We start from the raw sequence: 24245 nt of genomic DNA, 5'->3' as shown, positions 1-24245 counted from the left end.
CACAAATAAATCCAATATCTTTATAAGACATTTTATAATACACAGTTAACAGTAAATTAAATATATCAGACAAACCAGAGGCCATATTCATAAAGCATCTTAAGTATAAGTGTTTACTTAAGTTTAAGATTTTACTTAAGTTTGTGGTGATTTCAACTTATGTCTAAGTAAAAACTTAAGTTCTAGTCATAAAACAGCTAAAACTTAGGATACGTAAGAAATGACTTAAGTCAGAAAATAAAATAGCGTGGTGAGTACGATTAAAGTGTTGTTTTCAGATAAAAGCACTTTAAACGTAATTGTGCACGTTGTATCTGTCTGAAATTAATGTTGTTTTTTTAATGTTTTCGTCCACAATAAAAAACAAGAATTACTTATTAAGTTGTTTTATGAATAACAAATATACTTAAGTAAAATAAATTTCTAACCCAAGTAATACTTAAGTAAATAATCAATTTCTTATACTTTTATACTTAAAATGCTTTATGAATACGGCCCCAGCTGATCTCCCGAGATGATATCTCGTTTACGTACAAAATGATATTCTTTAATAAGCTGATAGATATCATAATACATTCCCTAGGCACGAGAACAATTATGTTGACAGAGATTTGAAATATACCCTGGCGACCAATAAAGACAAATTACTGTTGCGAAGAAAGATAGAATTAGTCTGGAATACGTACATTTTTTGTCTAAGTTTTGTTTTGGAACCATTTCAAAATATACGATTTGTTTTCGTCAAAAGTTCTAATCTTAGATAATTAACTTATTTCAATATATCACCTTCTAGAGTGAAATCTGACTTTATTTAGTATCAGTGACAAAAGTCTATTGATAACGTTTTTCGTTTTATTAGCTATAGTTCGTCTCTATGTATCGAACCGTGACTTTAGAACAAAGACTCTTCCAGATTGTTTTGTTACCTTACTTAATTGTATTTCACATGCATGATAAAAGTAAACGAAGCCTTTGACAGTTTAGACGGTACACATGCGCGTACAATTCCTTTCGTACATTTTACAATCTTTATTTTTAACAAACGCGTTACGTACTTTTTGTGCACACCATATGCGTGCGGAGTGCATTTTAAACAGGGTAGAGAATGTGGAACTTTGGAAGAGGACCATAATATGCTTCAGGTGATGAAAGTTCCAGAGGCAGAAGAAGTTGATTACATAAATTAGGCTGATGGATGACAAACAGTTCAAAGACTATGATTCTTAGGTCTTGAGTGGAAAAATTATACAAAGACAGCTGGAGCTGGCTGTTGGTGTTCTGGAAGGTCTAGCAGTCAAACTAGGATAGCGAGTGTATCTTCACTAGAAACATAATTGAGCCGTGCCATGAGAAAACCAACATAGTGGGTTTGCGACCAGCATGGATCCAGACCAGCCTGCGCATCCGCGCAGTCTGGTCAGGATCCATGCCCTTCGCTTTTTAAGTCTATTGGAATTGGAGAAACTGTTAGCGAACAGCATGGATCCTGACCAGACTGCGCGAATGCGCAGGCTGGTCTGAATCCCTGCTGGTCGCAAAACCACTATGTTGGTTTTCGCACAATATTTCTGTGCATTTTGAGACAAAAATCAGATAAAAGATTGTTCAGCTCAGGCCATTCTCCAAATAAAAGTAAACAAAACTTTTCATTTCATAAGTTGAATTAATTTAAAAACAAAAATTAAAGTATGTAAATCAAAACAAGAGATATTATATATTCGGAGTTGATGGGGATTAAATGTATTTTGTTTGACTGCAGTAATGATAAAGAAGTATTACAGCATTGTTCTTACAAATTATGCATGCTTTCTAGCAATGCCCTCTTTAACCATGTGAAGTTTCAATCAAATCGCTATAACTGTTCCGTGTGATACTCCAATGTTCCAACAATGTGGTTTTAGCAATAGAAAGGGACTTACTTGTTGTTTACGTACGAACTGCTTACTCCTTGACAAAATCATGACGCTTTACGCAACAGTTGTTCGGATACTCCTATGCAATTTTAAACAAAGTCTGCAACTCTGACCATTTTTTAGCTCATCTGATTTTTTGAAAAATAAATTATGAGTTATTGTCATCACTTGATTAGTCGGCGTTGCCTGGTTAAGTTTTATGTTAAGGTCAGCTGTTCTCCTAAATGATCAAAGGTAGTGCTTTGAAACTTGCAACACTTGTTCACCATCAATAGCCAACCCTGTATAGCAAGAAACATAACTCCATCCTGCTTTTTGCAAGAATTATGGCCCCTTTTGGACTTCGAAAATATCATAATTATTGGTTAAGTTTTATGTTTAGGTAAACTTTTCTCCTAAACTATCAAAGCTATTGCTATGAAACTTGCAACATCATACAGCAAGAAACATAACTCCATCCTGCTTTTTGCAACAATTATGGCCCTTTTTAGACTTCATTGGTAGTACACTATTTTTTATTTTACAAATACAAAAAAAAATCAGATGAGCGTCTGCACCCGCAAGCGGGTGCTCTTGTGGTAGATATACCAGCAAATACACGGCATTATGTGATTCAAACTCATATCAAACACTTTTATTTAACACTATGTTTTATCAAACAGTGGAAGTCAATCATTAGTAAATTACACAGTTTACGGAGACAGCCGGACTAACAACGACCGTCAACTTAACTATACATAAATAAACTCTGTAAAATCAATTCTGAGTTCCAAGTACCAATCAGCATTCAGGTAAAACTCAAATATCACGAGTATAAATACCTTCTGTCTATAGTAATCTTTTGTGCCTCCCATGAAACGTCATTAAAGACAATATCTACCGCAATTATTAATAGGGAATCGATCTTACCGATTTTCGTCGCGAAGCGACGAAAATCGGGATCGAATCCCACTACGGTAACATACGAGGGTATCCAAACAACACATACTATCCAAATAAAAAAATATGGAGTTCCGGTTTAGACCATGGGCGTGCGACGACCCCGATGAAATTCGGGATATCACGGTCTTCGTTAATGTTAATAAGCGTCCGTCAGATCAGTAGGCGAAACGCAATATCCGCACAATAAGATGTCTGCGACCCGAAAGAAAATTCAAAGTAAGCTGTTAATTTTGTTGCGTCAGATGCTAATACTACGCTGATATAATTTGTGATACAAACATGCTTTATTCTATACTGAGTAGCATTTTTAAACGGCGACATTTTGAACATTTTTATATTTAGAGTGAGAGTGGATACACATTACACTGGCGCCGACATTTTGAAAATTTGAGGAAACAAAAACATTCTCCAACGAGTTCTTCAGCTCGGGGAATGAGAGAATAGATTCACCTTTGTGTCGCTTTTCAGATCGTATTTTAATTCCTTTTCGGTACTTTAGTTTCTTTGAACTTCTCTGTTACTAGGCCTATATTGAATTTTTAAAATCAAGAAATCGGTGATTTTACTTGCAGGCATGACTGATTAATGGAATTATTTTACTTTTATATACAGTACAGCTAGCGCGGAACCTTCATTTGAACACCCGTCGCCGCAATTCCAATTCGCGTGTTCGTTTTTACTGTCCGCCGCGACGGGTGTCATATCGGATATTTCGGGTGTTCAGGAATGGTCATTGCCGGAGGCAGCGAACACCGCGCGTTGCGATGGACGGACGCGATGGTCCGTGGTGGTCGGCCGCGAGGAAACCTGGTGTTCATTCAATACTTTTTGAAAGAATTATTCATCTCATAATTTATAAATATAAATGCTTAAATTGTCTATGCATATACAAACTAATTATTTAGGATGTATACCTCGTCCGTATACTCGTAATCAGTCGCGATGTTATGATATGTAACAGTAATTATCACATTGTTTTATATTTTCTGTAAAATCTAAATAGAGTTGCATATTCTTTGTTTCGTTCTAACAGTTTTATTTCTATTTTCAGGTCACTGCAAGCGTATAAACCTTTGATCCTATTGTTCATTTCTAAATCGATTGTTGAGTTAATTTTATGCTATTCGCACCTCATCTAACAAATACCTTACAAATTATGTTTTACTAACAGCTGTTTCTTACTCTGTTTTATTTTATTACGGTACCTAATACGCTCTTTTGTTTCGCTTGTTTGTCATTTTTCAGTTGTTTAGAAATTATTGGTAAGTTTCTTTACACTGTTCTATGATTGCTACTCATCAAATAATTATTGTTATTTGTTCGTAATATGTTTAATAATATAATTACTATCATATTTGTTGACAATCTGTGATAAGATGAATATATTTAATAGTATTTCAAAACTTTTTACTCGAGTCTTTGATTTATTATTTTCATTACTGATTAGATGAATATTTAATACACACTTTTATGATATATGAGACTTAGGTACATACCTTTTGTTTTCGGAATTCCGCATATTGTTGTAATATTTACATGTACTTTTTCTGTAAACAATAGAAACAGTTGCATTTTTTAATTACAGGTAAACGTAAGCGAGCGGCGAATTTGGTGTTTGAGAAGAAGATGAATATGAAGTTTTTGTTCAAATACAAATAGACATAGTCTGTTATTTTACACCCTCTTGCTCATTTATTAACTAAACAGTCATAAATGCCATATGGTGACCGAAAAAAAGACTCTCTTTATGTGGTCTCAGTGTGGTTTGTTTTTCTCTGGACCTTCGGGTTGCTGGAGTCATCTCTGTTGTGTTTATTTTTTTCTCTGATCTTTCGGGATGCTCGAGTCGATCCACTTGTCTATACATACTGTACTGTGAAGTGAAGTTCCGTCATATGGTAGGTTTTGATGGGGTGGTTATGGTTGGTGGAGGATGCTGCACATTTCATTACCCCTCGAGTTTTTATTAGTTTACATGTTAGAGTGCAGTGTACTTAAAAGGTTTTATTTTTGCTATGGTTCTACTTTGCAAATGCGGGCTCTGAATCTGCTTTTTGTGCTCTGTGCTTCCAAGAAATCTACTCATACCTATTATCTTTATTAACTTTTACAAAACCTGTCATTTAATAACATTTAACATGAGTAGTTACACTGTAAGAAGATTCAAACATCTGTAAAATAACCATTATATAAAAACAAAACACAAAAAACTAACGATACTAATAAATTGATGATAATTAATATTCATACATTCATATCATTACAAATGACCTTTGCTACTTTATGAAACATAAATATCAATCTGAATGAGGTCTTTTGGATGTCACGTAAGCACCAAAAATTTCAAAGGAAGACCGGTACAAGCTAGTAGTATATGTAGCAGCATTAGGCAATATTTCTAAATCATAGTTGTATATCTTTGACGTTACTTATCTCTGACGTTATATGTATCCGACGTTATTTGTCTCTGATGCTATATATCTCCGACGTAATAATGTATCTACGACGTTATGCTTTTTCGACGCAATTATGTCCTGTCGGCGCTGTTACTAGTCGTGGTGCATCCAGTTGTCGTTCCGTCGGTCATTACTTGTTCTGGCCTTGCCATATATAGCTCATAATTTTAATGGTAATAAAATTAATTATGTGTCCAGATGTCTCCGTTTTTTCTCAGTTCGTCATTTGCGTCTCATCTCCAGTTCGTCAGAGGCCCACATACTTGTAGTACAATACTGCGTAATAAAAATGTGCCAAATATGGTAAGGACAGAACAATGACGGGAACACGTTAGGTAGATATGTATTAAAAGAAAAATGTTAAAAACTCCTTGTGCAAAATATTGCAGGAACACTAATAAGACACTATTCTTGCATAGTCTCCGCCTGAAATAGACAAAAAAAAACATTCAGAATGTGTGCTCAATACTTTCGAAGACCACTATACTTTTCACCAAACAGCATTTTACATTAATTCCGTAATATAATAAATTACTGAAATTTTATCAGCTTGTAAGTCACACAAATATATTAAAATGATTATTGATCATTGAACCTTTAGCACTGGGCCTTTAGTTGTAAAAACAGGGAGACAATCAAAATCCCCTTGATCAAAATCCCCTCCACTGAAAACTGACAGGGTGTTACAAAATCCCCTTCATACTTTTGCAGGGGGTATCATAATCCCCTCTGTGATTTTTACTTATTTCATCAAGTTCAAATACAACTTTACACAATTAAAAATTCAATTACATAAAGCACGTAAATACAATGCCTTTAGCAAACATAATTTAATTTGGGGCACTGATATCTATATATCTATAATGAAAATCACAGAGGGGATTATGATACCCCCTGCAAATGTTTGAAGGGGATTTTGTAATTTCCAGTCATTTTTCAGTGGAGGGGATTTTGATCAAGGGGATTTTGATATACACTCGTAAAAACATTCAAAGAGAACCTATGTACACTGTTTCTGTTCAGATTCACTTGGAAAAGTTGTGCACTTTTAAAAACTATCATGCAGACGTTTTCGAACCAAACAGAACGTTGTTACTAGCAATAAAAGCAATAAAAATTCGTTACAAAACAGAACGTTTTTTTAATTGTAAAATAACTTTTAGTCGTTAATGCAAATAAATTCATTAGAAAAAGAAACCTAGCAACTTACCTCTATTATAATCTTTTAATTTTATGCCAAATTCATAATAAAGATAAACCGTTAAGTGCTAAACAATATAACTGTTAGGTATTGTTAGTATAAAAACACTAGATTGGAACGAAAATAAATATAACAAAGTACAAAAGTATACGTTTCTTGACAACGGCTGTACCTGCAAAATAAATAAAATCAGTATGTAATAATACTGAAACAATTGCTCAAATCCCGAAGCTAATATAAATTAAAAAATAAAAACATGTTCATACCATTAGGAGTTCTAAAGTTCTCTGAGATTCGCTTTTGAGATAGTACATCTTACTTGGTACAGTCTGATCGGCGGATTAATTATTTCTTACATGCATATGGTGGTCTTGCTGCCTCTAGATTTTAGTTAACAGTTGAGAAAACAGAAAACAAAACTATATTCACTCAGAAAAAAGAAACAACTATCGGCTATGTTATTTTGTTTATTTTGTTTTTAACACTTACGATTATGTGCGAGCTCTTTCTATTTAAAATACGCCGATAACGTGTCAAAATTTGACATGTGTTCAGACAATTATATGAAAAAATCTTGTGAATGTAATCAACGTGTCGCAATTTGATACAATGTGTGTGTAAAACATCCCTTCACACAATTGTTTACAATTTGGATATAATTTATTGAAAAAGATATAATCGTCAATGGCAATAAACTAAAATCAAAACATTAAAATTTTTCGGGCGTAGATAACAAGGTCTGATAAAGGTAGACGAGTAAATTGAATAAATGATATACATTGTGTATTTATAATAAATACATTGTTACAGTAGATGATAAATTTAACAATTAAATGCTTCTATATACTGTTGAAAAATTAATGTTAAAATAAAACGTTGACCACGATGGTCCCTCGCGCGTGAACACTGCGAATCCTCGCGGCCGTCCACCGCGAACCGCTGTGTTCATGACCGCGAGGGCCGACGGGTGTCCGGCCATCGCAACTGAACACCCGAAAAAAATTTTACGCGCGAGGGTCGAAGGGTTTTTGAAGGTGCCGCGCTAGCTGTACTGTAGAATATGGACGGCACTCCAGTACAGCATGTGCATGGTTGGCCTGTTGACATTTTTAGAAACGTGAGTAACTAACTTTCCATTGTATAATAATAATGTCAACAAACACCCCACCCATAAATAGCATAGAAATTAGGGCTGTCATTGATTGGGTCTTAGGCATATCGACGATACCGATATATCAGAAGACAAATATCGATGATACATCGATATATCGATTATTAAGTTAGATTAACAACCTATTTGTTCATATGCATACTAAATATCTTCCTGTAAATGCTATTTTTAGTTTTATTGCCTACTTTTCGTATTACTGTTTGATTGTGTTGTATTGGTATTTATGAAAATAAAAGAAACAAATAAAAATTAATAAAATCTTTCATTTTTATTTTGCCTTCACTTCTCTTTAGCATTTATCTAAATTTACAACTTTGTAAGCTTAATTGTTTTTGAGGGTCTGAGTGTTTATCTGGATAGTTTTTTCTCTCTGTAAAATATCGATTTTTGAAAATTGGAATCGATAATCGATCGACTAAAAAATATCGTTGATACATCGATATCGTTTCTATCGATGACAGCCCTAATAGAAATTCCTTATTTTTTACATTTTTATTTATTCATCAATTTGAAATGGGCCTTTTAGATTATTATTTCTTAAGGCAATGCATGTATACACAGCAGTGTGCGAAATTCAGATTTGAATCCACTAGACCATTTGGGCTACCAGATAGGAAATTTTCCAAGCCCAACACTTATTCTAAATAATGAGACCTCAGGTAGACCGATATTACATTTTGATATTTTACGTTGTCTACCTAGAGGAGGCGGATATCGACAAGTCAAAAAATATAATGAAATTTAACTCTTGAGTACAATTATTTGGACTAGCCCGACACTAATTTCACTACCCCGAACTTTAACACCTTAAAATACTTAATTTTTGCACCATATAACATTTTGTAGACTAACGCCCGATTTTTTTAGGATCGGCACTTGCCAATTACTGCTACTCGGACTTTTGACAATTTGCAAGATATAATAACGAGTGCTGAATACACATTTACACACACACTGATAGCATAATTTAAGCTCTGCCTACTGCAGGTACTTGTGAGAGGTGATTGTATTCAGCCAATTAACGCTGTGGTTACATCTTTGACACTTCGTGTTTGATTGTCAACACGTGAGAGTGCAAAAAAAACAACAACAATTCAATAAGCATTCCTCAGTCTGGACGATGCGTGATGCCTTCTTAGTGTTTATTAATGGAGATCATATGAAATCACGATGCTTACTCGTTTAATTAGCATGATTTTTAAAACAAATTTATAGGAAAATTTAGTAGCCTGGTCGGGCTTGTACCTGCGGAAAATCGGTAGCCCGAGTTGAAATTTGGTAGCCACAGGCTGTCGGACTACCACGAATTTCGAACACTGACACAGTGATTAAGTTGAGCTTATGATTCTGCCGATAAGCTGTGCTCGGTCTAAATATAGGGAATCGGATCGGCTTATAGAAAAAAATATAGATTTTAAACAGGCTGGTAACATTGCCCCATCGGGCTTTCGACATAAAAACTAACATTTTTTGAAAAATAGTAAAGATATTTCTTTCAAACTTGGTTCATCTGTTCATATGACACAAATTGAAATAAAAATAACTTGGTTGCCTTCAGTTTTGGTAGAATTATTTCCCCTTTTCAGATTTTTATGACGCATAATTTTTGAAGTCCAAAAAAATTATGTGTTAATGCATTACATTATGCTATTGGCGTTTGTTTCGTTTATTCATCACTCATTTGACACTGTGCAAATTGTCAACAGTCAGGATAGCGTTGATAAGCGCAACTTGGTGCAGACATGCAATTCAGCTCGATCTTTCTTTGGAATATATGCAATACTGTTTACATGTCGTACTGATACAACCATATTTTGGACCCGCTAAATGTAAGTCAATTTCATGGAATGCAAGTTAAGATCAAAATTTCACACAATTTATTTTGCAAATACAAACAATTTAGTCAAAATTGTTGCTGTTTTTGTTAATGTTTGTAGATTCTCTTTCATTTGAGGATAACAGAAAACACAACATCTTTTTTTGGTTAGCCATTTTTTATTGAATGGATTACTGATTATAAAGAAATGTAGAGCCGGTCTATCTTATAATTAAATCTAGAATGCAGGCTGTCTTACTAATTTGTACATGTATACAGTTGAATCACTATTTATAAATACAATATTAGGTACGATAATTTGCCTTGCCGTAGTTTCAGCCAGTAGTTAAGTTACGCCATCAATGATGCGTTCCGAATTACTTTGAAGGTTATTTTGAGTTATAACGCACAAAATTGTATGCCAAGGAAAACCGTGCAAACAATATTGATGTTCTAGCATGATTTTTTAGGATATTCTAACATTCTTAATTAAAAGTCTAAATTTGCAAGCAGATTTCAGACTAAGCAACAAGAAAAAAAAGCTATATGCTAAAATTTTTATGTTGGTCAAAAAAGTTAAATTTGAGCTCTGCAAATGCAAACTGAAGCCGCTTACATTACTTTTTGGTCCGATGCATTCAGTTCCTGTTCTCCTAGGAATCCCCAGTCGAGCATGTCCCCAACATTATGATGAAGTATTTTGAGGGTATGAGCCAGACCAGTTGTTTTATGGTTCAAAATTCAGCTTTAAGTTCAGGCATGTGAAATTGGTGTCAGGCTTGGAAAATTTTCTATCTGGTTGCCAGCATGGGTTAGTTGAAATCTGAATTTTGTACACTGCACACATACTCAAATACGTTTAAAGTTATACATTTATGAATCATGACCGTCAGATACCAATAAACAATTGTAGCATTTTGTCAGCTCCTGTGTTCATACTAAACTGAGGAAGGCAGAACAGATTCTTCTAGCTGCTTTACCAGTCTGTTTTTGCCTTTTAACGATACCGAGCAAAGTGAAGGTCATAGACCACCAAGTCAAAAAGGTACCTGGAATTCACTGGGTTATAATAAAGTAATGTTTGGCTGTTCTGGCTGGTCAGTCGTGTAAACAGACCTACTCATACAGTGACTTTTCTTTTTCCAAACTGAAATTTTTAACCGCATTTACTTCGTTTCATTATACATTTTGACAAAATTTGCTACTGTTTTATTTTCATTAAAAAAAGTTTAATTTAACAAATTTCTCCCGCCATGCCAATGATATAATTGGGGTCATCTTATTGGCATGAAAATTGAAAAACTGCGAAAAGGATATTAGCTCTTAGACCTTTGAAATTTCAAAACAGCTGGTTGTCCATGTTTCCTTAATTTGCTCCCTTTTCACTATTTTCAGGCATCTTGGTCTATTATACAGATGATTGTTGTACTGCTCCAAAGTGCTTGTTGACAGACTGAAACCACTTGCTTGCGGCTCATAAGGTATTTCTGTCATTCTGTTTCTTTATTATATAGTTGCAGCTGTGGGAAGCAGTTTCAATCATTCAAAAAGTATGATATACTGTATACAAATTAGTATTTGTGTGAACAGATTTTTGCGATTGAGTCAGTGCAAATACCAAGGAACATTAGGCGTAAAAAAAATTGTCTGTTTCCTGTATCCTGACCTACCATAAATTTTTGGCCCGATCCTAAATGGACGGTCTGTCCGCCTAAAAAAGTTGTCTTTGAGAACATTTTTTCAACTTTTTGATAAAAACTTTTTATGCTTTAAACATGGACAGTGATGTTACAAATCAACTTACTGATGCTCCAGAGGCATAACCCCCCTATTTGTATTCATTTTTTGACACAAAAATAATTTCGAAAAAGTCTCCCTAAAAATAATTTCAAAAAATCCAAAGAAAAAGTTTTTCCGACCTACCTACCCTAATTTATTTTAGCATGTTACCGGAAACAAAATTTTTTTAGACCTTAGTAAAGACTCCATTTCATTTTCTTGATGATAAAGCATTTCTGGACAAAACCATAAAATTTAATACATGTATGCAAATTTAAACAATTATTAGCTCAATCACCTCTGTCACAGGGTGACAACATGAGTTGATGTCCGTCATGTGCCAACAATTTGTAAAAAATCTTCTTCAGAACCACTGGGCAGATTTACACCAAACTTCACAGAATGATCTTTCAAAATTACCCAAAGAATTTAATTCCATATAGAACTGACCGGAAAGAAAAACTTTGAAAATGATTTCTTGTCAGAAATTGTTAGACGGCAGGGCTTTTCATCCTTATATGACAGAGGCCTGTATTTGGCCACTTCCCAAACCAAAAATATTGCATTTTTTTCCCAACATCCCAAAATGCAACATAAACATTTCCCAAAAATCACATCAACAAATGGTTTAATTTGTTACCAGAGGAAGCGGTTCTCAGATATTGACTTTTTAGCTCACCTGTCACAAAGTGACAAGGTGAGCTTTTGTGATAGCGCGGCGTCCGGCGTCCGTCCGTGCATCGATAAACTTTTGCTTGTGACCACTCTATAGGTCACCTTTTTTCATAGGATCTTGATGAAAGTTGGTTAGGGTCTCTTTTTATGCCCCCGAAGGGAGGCATATAGTTTTTGAACCGTCTGTCGGTCTGTCCGCAATTTTAGTGTCCGATCCATATCTTTGTCATCGATGGATGGATTTTCAAATAACTTTGCATGAATGTGTACCACAGTAAGACGACATGCAGTGCGCAAGACCCAGGTCCGTAGCTCAAAGGTCAAGGTCACACTTAGACGTTAAAGGATAGTGCATTGATGGGCGTGTCCGGTCCATATCTTTGTCATCGATGGATGGATTTTCAAATAACTTGGCATGAATGTGTACCAGAGTAAGACGACGTGCAATGCGCAAGAACCAGGTCCGTAGCTCAAAGGTCAAGGTCACACTTAGACGTTAAAGGATAGTGCATTGATGGGCGTGTCCGGTCCATATCTTTGTCATCGATGGATGGATTTTCAAATAACTTGGCATGAATGTGTACCACAGTAAGACGACGTGCAGTGCGCAAGACCCAGGTCCATAGCTCAAAGGTCAAGGTCACACTTAGACGTTAAAGGATAGTGCATTGATGGGCGTGTCCGGTCCATATCTTTGTCATCGATGGATGGATTTTCAAATAACTTGGCATGAATGTGTACCACAGTAAGACGACGTGCAATGCGCAAGACCCAGGTCCGTAGCTCAAAGGTCAAGGTCACACTTAGACGTTAAAGATCATTTTTCATGATAGTGCACTGATGGGCATGTCCGGTCCTTATCTTTGTCATTCATGCATGGATTTTAAAATAACTATGCATGAATGTGTGACGCAGTAAGACGATGTGTCGCGTGCAAGACCCAGCTCCGTAGGTCAAAGGTCCTAAACTCTAACATTGGCCATAACTATTCATTCAAAGTGCCATAGGGGGCATGTGTCATCCTACGGAGACAGCTCTTGTTATCAATTTACAATATCTGATTTCTGTTTTACAGGTTCACTTCTTGAGAGCAGGCAGCTACAAAATGGAAGGTCAACAAATCCAGTATACTTGAAAAGCAAGAAAGAAACACCAGAAAATATAAAAAGACAGAAGAACAAGGAAACTTAAAAAAACAAAACTTTTAAGGATAGGAATTCAGGATTTATTTAGAAACTAAATTTATTTTGAGAAGGGCAGTGTTTGACAAAGCTCTGTTACTTTAAGAGATAATGTATTATCACATTGGTTTTGTTATTGTCGAGCCCGCTTGCGGAAGCAAAGACATAGTTGTCCAAATGTCTATTCGGTTTATGTGCGTGCGTGCGTGCGTCCGTCCGGACCATAATTTGGACATGCATGGAGCAATCTTGTTTATATATGGTATGAATGTTAACCTCAGTGAGACGGAGTGTCATGCGCAAGCCCCAGGTTCCTATCTCAAAGGTCAAGATCACACTTACAGGTCAAAGGTCAAATTCAAAAATGACTGTCCGGAGCATTTCTTCTTGATGCATGGAGGGATTTTGATGTAACTTGGCACAATTGTTCACCATCATGAGATGAAGTGTCTTGCGCAAGAACCAGGTCCCTAGGTCTAAGGTCAAGGTCTCTATTAGAGGTCAAAGGATACAAGAATGACAACTTTGTCTGGAGCATTTCTTCTTCATTCATGTAACTTGGCACAAATGTTCACCACCATGAGACGGAGTGTCATACGGAAGAACTTGGTCTAAGGTCAAGGTCACACTTAGAGGTCAAAAGTCAGATAGAAAAATGACTTTGTCTGGAGCGTTTCTTTTTGATGCATAGAGGGATTTAAATGTAACTTGGCACAATTGTTCATCATCATGCGACGGAGTGTCATGCAAAAGATCCTAGAATTACTTCCCTTTGCTGTTACTATAAATAGCTTACATTTGTAACTTTTTTATTACTGGTCGTAGGGAGAAATCAAGACTACTTTTCTGTAGTACAACATGCATGTTACATCCAATTTTCAGGTGTATTTTGACCTATCTCTGCTGGTGCGGATTTTTATGTGGACTTAGAATTTTTTTTATATATTTTTTTTAATTTTTTTTTTTTAAATTTTTTTTTTAAATTATACGTTCCTTTGTTGTTACTGTAAATAACTTATATTGTAACTTTTTTGCAATCTCTTTTATTTGGCATAAATGTTTGCCTCAATGAGACAAGGAGTGTCATGCACAACTCCCAGTCCTTTTGACAGCTGGCGGGCTTGACATATTGCCCGTGGGTATCTAGTTCTCGTATTTTTCATGAGATTTTAAAGAGAATGTTCTGTTATACCCCCATGTAGTAAGCTTGTTTGTCTTTCAGTCAGTAGGTTTTCATGGCTTCCAGGTGATAACTCATGAAAAGCTTAACCGCTTTAAATATTTTTTGGTACATAGTTACAGGTCAAGTTCGACTTTGGGGTCAGTAGGTCAAAGGTCAAGATAACTTGCAAATGCTTTGGCCTGGGATCATAGCTTTTGTAACACAGGTGTAACATGATAAAATACAGGTTGTTTGAATTTGAGGTCAATAGATCAAAGGTCAAGGTCACAGTGACCTTGAACAGTTGAGCCGTTTCCAAATGATAACTTGAGACCTTGAGCCTAGGATGATAAAGTTTGGTACACAGGTGTCACATCATGAAATGCAGGTCAAGTTTTATTTTGAGGTGAGTAGATCAAGGTCACAATAAGGCAAAACAGTGAAATGTTTTTCAGATTATAACTTGAGAATGCTTGAGCCTAGGATCATGAAAATTGTTAGGGAGGTTGATTATGTCCAGCAGGTGACCCCTAATGATGTTGAGGTCAGTAGGTCACAGGTCAAGGTCACACTGATCCAGTTCTTTAAAATGATGCACAGAGGGGCACATGGGGTCTTCCTCCACCATTAAAACTGTAAAGTCACCATATGACCTATCCTGTGTCGGTGTGATGTTAAGTTCAACAAAATAAATAACAGTTCTTTAAAACGGTTTTTGGACAATAACTTTAGGATGCTTGGGATGAGAAACACAAAATTTAGTACAAGGTTGGTCTTGACCAGCAGATTACCTGTATTGATTTAGAGTTCCAAAGGTCAGGATGACCCTGAACATTTAAACCTTTTCCATACAACAACTTGAGAACACTTTGGCAGAGGATCATGAAACTATAGAGATTGAATTTGAGGTCATTAGGTCATAGCTCAAGAAAATGCTGCTTTGATATTGGCTTAGTTCTGTGTAGGGTATAATTCGTCACTCCTGTGACAACTCTAGCGTTTAGCTCACCTGAGCACAAAGTGCTCAAGGTGAGCTTTTGTGATCGCCCTGTGTCCGTCCATCGTCAACAGTTTGACTGTTAACACTCTAGAGGTCACAATTTTGACCTAATCTTTATGAAACTTGGTCAGAATGTTACCCTCAATAAAATCTTGGACAATTTGATATTGGGTTATCTTGGATCAAAAACTAGGTCACCAAGTCAAATCAAAGGAAAAGCTTGTTAACACCGTAGAGGTCACATTTAAGGCTATATGTTCATGAAACTTGGTCAGAATGTTAATCTTTATGATCTCAAGGTCCAGTTTGAATCTGGGTTATGTAGGGTCAAAAACTAGGTCACTAGGTCAAATCAAAGGAAAAGCTAGTTTACACTCTAGAAGCCAAATTTATGACCATATCTTAATCTTAATGAAACTTCGTCAGAATTTTAATCTTGATGATCTATAGGCCAAGTTAAATCTAATTCAGGTGGGATTAAACATTAGGTCTCTAGGTCAAAACAAAGGAAAAGCTCGTTAACACTCCAGAGGCCACATTTATGACTGCATCTTCATGAAACTTCATCAAAATGTCTTGATGAGGGTCATGTGGGGTCAAAAACTAGGTCACCAAGTCAAATCAAAGGAAAAGCTAGTTAACTCTTTAGAGGCTACATTTATGATCATATCTTAAAGTAACTTGGTCAGAATGTTGATCTTTATGTCAATATGTCAGGTGAGCGATACAGGGCCATCATGGCCCCTCTTGTTTATTTGTTCTTGTTGTAAGAGAAAGTGTACATTTTAGAATACAGATTACAGCAAGTCACCTTTTCTTTATTTTGACAATACTTATTTCAAAGCCTGACAAAAGCATCCAGTACTGTTATTAAAAGTTGTTATTCACAGTTCAGCTATATTTCATGTATGGATAAAACAAGTTGTGTGATCTGTGATCATTATAAATGTGTATACAGATAAAACTTAAACATGTGAACAGTTTATTCAATAAATAAAGTGTAATGCTAGTCTTTTTGATGTGTATATAAAAACAAAATTAGGATTTGTTTTAGGAGTAATTTCAGAATTACAATTAACACAAATAGAAAAAACAAGCCTTGCACAAGAAGGCTAATATGTCTCCCTAGACTGAGCTCTTAACCTGCCGTGGTGCAAATAGATTGTTAATGTGTGTCTGTCTGTTAAGTCTTGTTAACAGTGAGTTGCAATCTAGTAACTTTTCAGTTTGTATGATTTTTAGCTCACCTGAACACAGTGTGAGCTGTTGTGATCACCTTAAGTCTGTCATTGTGCTTTTCAACAGTTTGCTTGTTATTAAACACCCTAGTAGACAGTTTTTTTTAATGTTAAAGGGATGAGTTGAAGTCTGATCGATTCCCGATTGAGGCAGTGCCTTATTTCATATTACTATGTTAAAATTTAACGAATGTTTTTATGATGCAGTATATTAATTTCTGCCAGTTAAAAGTACACATGTATTAATTTGTTCTGTTCCGTTTTTTTATTGGTTACAAGTTTTAGTGTTGTTGTTTTATAAGTTTAAGTAGGTCAAAAGATGACTTAGACAGCTACGCCGAAAACTGCGGGATTCGAATCCATTTTATTTAAGCCTAAAATCGAACTGCTCAAATCACTGCGCTTATACAAAACCACTAGCTTAATGCATATGGTAGTTTGTATATAGCGGTCCAAATATTTAACTACTTGGTAGTAATAGATTTATGTTCATTTTAGAAGTACATCTTATCTTGTTATGGGACCTGAAGTTACGCATCGTCGCTTCAAGTCTCATGACACTATTACAGGCGGATATCAACAATAAATTCGAGAAGTCATGATCATGTAAATAGGGTATATTTATTTGTTTCTTTTTAGAAAAATTGTTGTCACTTATTTTGATTTGTATTTCAATAAAATCTGGAAAGTAGATCCCTCGGAAGCACCGAGAACAAGGCAAATATTGAAAATTGCAGACTCGGTTTGATTGAGTCTGTTCATGGGCAGTAATGAAAAAAGCAACACTGCCCACGCCCCCTAGCATCGGCTTAAGCAGTATTCAATCTTCAAATCCAAATGAGTTGAAAACAATGATCCCGAAGAACCAGAAAATATAACAAGTTCATGAGATGTAGCGACAATACAGGTACATGAAATCAATTTAACGCCTATTTTCTCATAACGTTTATTTTACACAATGGTCCATTAAGCGTGACGATACTCAACATTGTCTATCTCACGGATTTTCATTTTGATTAGACTAAAGCACTACCCAGCTGTGCAGGTAACATCGTTTGATACAAGAAGTGTTTCTTTAATTTACCTGCAGCGCACATTTGTGGATTTTTTTTTCATCAGTTAATAACAGTGAAGTAGCAAGTCAACATGCCGAGAGAAGACATTAAAGAGGCAAACACGTGTCACATAGACCCCTGTGACCTTGAATGAGCGCCAGCACGGGACCAGGTAAGGCGGCAACAAATTCAAAACGGTTTTTTCTGACAGGAATGGTGATGCTGACTTTGTCCCTACAACTCAGGCTCAACCAGCAAGACTACCTGTGGACCAAGAAACGGCATCATTCGAAATTCCGATTGACCCTGTGATAAACCCATGGAACAGAAAATTCCTCCCAGAACATGGTGAGTTACCATTGTCTGCTTTTAATTTAAATAATCAGCGGTGATCAACCTTTTAGTCCTCTGTCTAGTCAATCAACCTTTTCAACCTCTCCATTCATCAGCCAATATGCCTATGCTAAAGACTATTAATGACTATTAATGATAGTGTCAGCTGACCAATGCCAGTGTACCTTAATAACAAAATTGGTCTGGGAAGTATGTTAATTCAGCATTATTACTAAAATCTTTAGAGTTCAATGCTGTTCAAGGCGCACGAATTGTTTTGTCGGACGGAGGTAAACCTACTCGAATGAGTCCACCACAAAGAGTGAGAACAGAGAGCAATGGACTGGTATATATATATTTTGTTCAAAATTCACAGGCTTCTATTGAAATTCTAAATTACATATCTACCATAAGGCAAGCTTCGTCTCGTAGAAATGACTTTACTTGGAGAATTTACGACGAACAGTTTCACACGCGGCCAGGGATGAATGTAGATTTATGGTTTAAGGTTTTGACTATTCCAGGTATACACCTAATACGTCAATGTCTAGACCATTTGATCAGTAAGGGGTTTGTGCAAAGAGTGTTATTACCCTTCGCCAAGAAATGTATGTACTAGCATACATGCTCAAGCTGTCACAGCAGTGCACACCAAAATACTTACTTTTCGAAGCAATCAAACAGCAACACGCGCTGTTCAATCCAAATTCCTAAGATTTCCTGTAAAAGCATTGAAATGAAAATCCGGCTATAGTTTCTGACAATTTGAAAGAAGAAATTGAAGCAAGCAGGTTATACGGCCCTTCATGAGCCGCCGTTTCCCAGTTTTAGCGCTTCGCAAGTAGGTCTTGTATAAAATTATATATAATTTTTTTTTAGATTAATTCATCATTCGAGTTTCCCCAAGAATTCACCGGTAATCGATTTCATACCATTTGAGTTTTGTTTTGTTCAGTGCATGTTACAAGATAGTTTTTATCGATTACAGATATTAAGTCAAGAATTTAGGTTACTAATAATTAGTACAAATGATTTTGAGCTCCTCGGCATCAAAAGGCATATTTGTTAAGTGTGTGTGTGTTTTGGGGCCTCCGTGGCCGAGTGCTTAAGGTCGCTGACTTCAAATCACTTGCCCCTCATCGATGTAGGTTCGAGCCTCACTCGGGGCGTTGAATTCTTCATGTGAGGAAGCCATCCAGCTGGCTTATAGAAGGTCGGTGGTTCTACCCAGGTGCCTGCTCGTGATGAAATAATGCACGGAGGGGCACCTAGGGTCTCCCTCGACCATTAAAGCTGGAAAGTCGCCATATGACCTATCATGTATCGGTGCGACGTTAAATCCAACAAAGGAAAAAATGTGTTCGGGTTTAACGTCTTTCTCAACAATTTTTTCAGTCATAAAGTTTTTGAAGTTTAGAGCATCACTTTCCTGCGCTACATTTGAAATTTTCGTCAGGAAAATAAAAATGTGAGAATTTGTGAGTTTACTCTCTCAGTTTTTCAATTATGTCAGGAACTTAATGTATCACTTCCAAAAATTAAAACGGTTTATCCAACAAACGGTATTGTTTTTCTTGGTCTTAGATTCTGACGAAACAGTCATTAGGATTCCTGTGCCTAAACTGAAGGAAATGAGGGGAACAAACAAGTACTGTCAAAGGAACAAATAACTGCATAATGTCCATTCACTTATTGGCAGTTAAACGTTTATATGCAGAGCAATTCCTGTATTTGTTTGTTTTGGGTTTAACGCCGTTTTTCAACAGTATTTCAGTCATGTAACGGCGGGCAGTTAACCTAACCAGTGTTCCTGGATTCTGTACCAGTACAAACCTGTTCTCCGCAAGTAACTGCCAACTTCCCCACATGAATTATCAGAGGTGGAGGACTAATGATTTCAGACAATGTCGTTTATCAAATAGTCACGGAGAACATTTTTTGTGGAGGCTTATTGGCCTACTTTGAGAAAAACACCACCATTTAAGGGTGTAAAGGACGACTTACTACGCATATGGTTGTCTTTCTTGACAAATTTCAACGGCGCATCAGTTATACATGAGCTGAGTAACGAAGAACTACAGCTGTTTTATGTTGCAATGGCATAATAATTTGGTACAGTACGGTCTTACAAAAGACATTACTGATTTAGAATTGTTCCATGCACATAATAAATTCATTGAAATCAAATTAAACGTTATGATTTTTGTTAGAAACAAATGTTCTGCAGTTCCTGTGATATGCAGGCTCCATAACCTCAGATCCCCTTTCTAAATTTCAGTTTGTTTATTTCTGCCCATTGATATTTCGTGTAGGACAAACCCATTTTTAGCTGGGGACCGTACGCCGCTTTTCATGACGCTAGTGTATCATTGAAGGTTTCATGTGCACCGCCGTATGAACACATCTACGGATATCTCTAAATTGTTTTGTTCTTAATGTAGCATGTGTAAATGTTGAGTTCTGTTCAATCCAGGGCTAGAGGGTGTGGACGGTAGCATGCATTTCCACTACCGCCCATAAACAGTCTCAATTAAACCGTGCCTGCAACATTTTCGTTTTTGTCATGTTGAGCGACCTGTGGAGTTTCCACTTTTATACGCCCATTTGAAAAACGGGACATATGGGAACGCTCCTGGCGGGCGGGCGGGCGTCGTCCACAGACTTTGTCCGGAGCATATCTTCTTCATGCATGGAGGGATTTTGATGAAACTTGGCCGAGTTGTTCACCATCATGAGACGGAGTGTCATGCGCAAGAACCAGGTCCCTTGATCTAAGGTCAAGGTCGCACTTTGAGGCCAAAGGTCAAATTCAGGAATGACTTTGTCCGGAGCATATCTTCTTCATGAATGGAGGGATTTTGATGAAACTTGGCACAGTTGTTCACCATCATGAGACGGAGTGTCATGCGCAAGAACCAGGTCCCTAGGTCTAAGGTCAAGGTCACACTTAGAGATCAAAGGTCAAATTCAAGAATGACTTTGTCCGGAGCATATTGTCTTCGTGCATGGAGGGATTTTGATTTAACTTGGCACAATTATTCACCATCATGAGACGGAGTGTCATGCGCAAGAACCAGGTCCCTAGGTCTAAGGTCAAGGTCACGCTTAGAGGTCAAAGGATACAAGAATGAAAACTTTGTCCGGAGCATTTCTTCTTCATACATGGAGGGATTTTGATATAACTTGGCACAAATGTTCACCACCACGAGATGGAGTTTCTTGCGCAAGAACCAGGTCCCTAGGTCTAAGGTGAAGGTCACACTTAAAGGCCAAAGGTCAGATACAAGAATGAATTTGTCCAAAGCATTTCTTCTTCATGCATGGAGGGATTTTGATGTAACTTGGCACAATTGTACATCATCATGAGACGAAGTGTCATGCGCAGGTCCCTTTTTTAGAATTACTTCCCTTTGTTGTTACTACAAATAGCTTGTATTACTAGTCGTAGGGAAAAATCGAGACCACTTTTTCTGTAGTACAACATGCCTGTTACATCCAATTCTGAGTGTATATTGACCTATCTCTACCTTGTAAGGATTTTTGTGTGGACTTTTTTGTGGGGGGTGGGGGTTGTTTTTTGTTTTTGTTTTTTTTTTAAGATTAACTTCCCTTAGTTGTAACTAATATAACTTAATATATTGTAACTTTTTTATAACTGACTGTAGGGAAAAACCAAGACCACTTTTCTGTGGTACAACATAGATGCTACTTTCAAATTTTAGGTGTATTTTAATGTATCTCTACCTGGTAAGGAGTTTTTATGTGGATTTAGAAAAACAAAAGAATTACAATACAGGTGCTAGTGTAAAGAAATTTGCTGTGACGGGCGTATATTGTGACATTCTGGCACTCTTGTTCAATTTTAAATTTAACATTTTGTTCAAAAACAAACATATCCCTGGAAAATACATCGTTATTGCAATGCTTTAATCATCACAACGATTTTGTGTTGACGTCACGTCAACGTGATATTTAGCGCCATGTACACATCAAGAAATAGCGCTTTTAAATTTTATGAAATATTTTACTTAATAACATGTTTGAAACGAAATTTCAAAGTTCCACAAATGTTTTGATCAATTTATACACATACTGAATTAGTTAATCTCTTTGCTGAATAATTCGCAATAATTTTTGCTCGAACTGAATTCTGTCCGGTCCTGGCATGTTTTAACAAATACCTACTACTGGCGCCATGCTTGAGCGAAGAAACAGTTCCATCATATTTGATGTAAATTTTACAATAAAGAACATAGTAGAATCGAAATAATTGATAGCAAAACAGTGCTTTATCACTATTTATACACTCGGGCGGTTATACGTCGTCCGAAATAGTTTACGCCCGACGTATAACAGCCCATCGTATATAAATAGTGATAAAGCACTGTTTTGCTATAAATTATTTCTTAAATAACCCGTGTTTTGAGTTCTTGTGCGTAAGAATATATCACGAATGTCGTAGGCCTGAGTGATATATTGTTTCGCATAAGAACGAAAAACTCGAGTTATTCTACGATAAATACACTTGGGAACTTGTTATTTCGATTCTTACACTACATACTAGTATCAACAGTTAGAAATATGGTAACTACTTTTTACGACCGTGCTATGCACCTGGATCGGATGACGTCATTGCACGCGCGTGGGTTATTGCAGAATAACCCCAGGTAGATTTTACTCGTTTTGTCATGGGAATTGCTGCCCTGTAACAAGTGATCAATTTTCGGCAGTATTAAAACGTGCTTGCTTTCCCTGGGATTCCGTCTAAAAGACAGCTGTCTCAAAGTTTTCGTATAGAAAATCAATGGGTATACTTCACAAAATCATCAAGAAAGGAGAGATATGGATTTGATTTCTAATGAAGTACATTCGCCGTTTGTGACCTTTATGTTTACTTTTCCGTTGCTGTATGTATATTTCAGCCATATGGTTGGTCAGTTCTTCTATAACATGCTGGGCCAAACAGAGTGCCATGCAGAGGTCGTCTGTGAATCTTCGGCCTTGATAAAAATCACTGCATTATTAAATGAATGACAAGGAGCTGTATGGCATGGATGAGGTATTTTCGGTTGTCAAAGCTACCCTCCCAATATTATCGTGGTACATTGTGGAGGTAACTCGATTGTTAAGGAAAATAAAGACATTTTGTCTTCAGTAATAAGATATTATCTTTCTCAATGTTTTCACTTGACTGCCTAGACCACATCAAAAGTTCAGTCAAACATATTGCCAAGTCTAGACTGGCATTCTGTTTGCAAGTTAACTTGTTATGGGCGGCAGTTGGATGAAACATTCGTTGTTAACACGAGATACACCAGGCTTGTATCGTAAAGACGGTGTACACGTGTCACCTATTAGTCTTACTGGTCTTGATATTTGTAGAAGTAATTGAAACAATAGGTGTTTTGGAAACAAATACAGCTTTGTTCGGTACATTTTATTTTCATAAAATATTTAGTGACCCTCAATGAACGTAAACTACGAATTTTAGCGCATTTCGATTTGTCATATTGTATTCTCCTTTTTTTATGGTGACAAGGGGTCGTGTGCATTTAATCATTCAGACAACATCCTCTTAGAGCCTGTTCGTCCCATTATCTCTTTGGCTTTGGATTTCTTGTACCTATAGTCATGTTACGTTTAGCTTATTCTTTGCATATTATCGTAGCGCTGTTATGTTGTTTCTATGAATCTTATCTAGAGCATGCCTGTCATGTTTTCCATCACTTTTACTATACCTGAAGTTTGACATTTACGATACGCCATGTTCATTTCAAAGTAAAGTCGCAGCCTTGTCCCCACATGAAGTAGTTTGTTTTTTTTTTTATTTTTTTATTGTTTTTTTTTATTATTATTGAATTGTCTTTTAAGTACGAACAAAGTTTGTTTTAATGTCATGTGGTTTTATATGTCATGGATTAATACCACAATTTATATTATGCTTATTGGTGAAATACTGGAAAATAGCAGTGAGATATAAATCGATATCACTCACAGTGCCGAACTTCTTTCTTTCCAGATAAATTATCTCCCTTGAATTATATTCTTTAATTACCTTCCTTTGCTGCCTTTAAAATTACTGGATTATACTAATACTCAAGCCATACACGAGTCATGAACTGCTAGACAATCCTATATAGAACAGGCTTGCTATATAATTAAATTTGCAAGAAATAATGTTACCTTTGTCAGCTTGGTTGCTAGGCCTTGCCATTCATGTAGCTACAGATATAGATATGTGTGTGGTAGATATTACTGGCGACAGCACATTTAGCTGGTTGTTGTCTTAGTTAATTATCACAAGACATCAACTCAACCTTACG

The 24245-nt window shown here is 36.2% G+C and overlaps 1 long non-coding RNA gene across 2 annotated transcripts; it reads left to right on the top strand.

Moving 5' to 3' along the window:
- The first annotated feature begins 2804 nt into the window (after positions 1-2804).
- LOC128553598 (uncharacterized) lies at positions 2805-13682 on the top strand. 2 transcript variants are annotated; one of them, XR_008369388.1, is made up of 4 exons: positions 2805-3071; positions 7570-7629; positions 10895-10980; positions 13029-13682. It is a non-coding gene; the product is annotated as an uncharacterized LOC128553598 (long non-coding RNA). The 2 variants fall into 2 exon arrangements; XR_008369389.1 differs by lacking the exon at positions 2805-3071 and adding an exon at positions 3106-3345.
- The last annotated feature ends 10563 nt before the right edge of the window (positions 13683-24245 follow it).

Source organism: Mercenaria mercenaria, unplaced genomic scaffold, assembly GCF_021730395.1.
Source record: "Mercenaria mercenaria strain notata unplaced genomic scaffold, MADL_Memer_1 contig_4034, whole genome shotgun sequence".
NCBI classification, from domain to species: Eukaryota; Metazoa; Mollusca; class Bivalvia; order Venerida; family Veneridae; genus Mercenaria; species Mercenaria mercenaria.
This window is presented reverse-complemented; position numbering and strand designations above follow the sequence as displayed.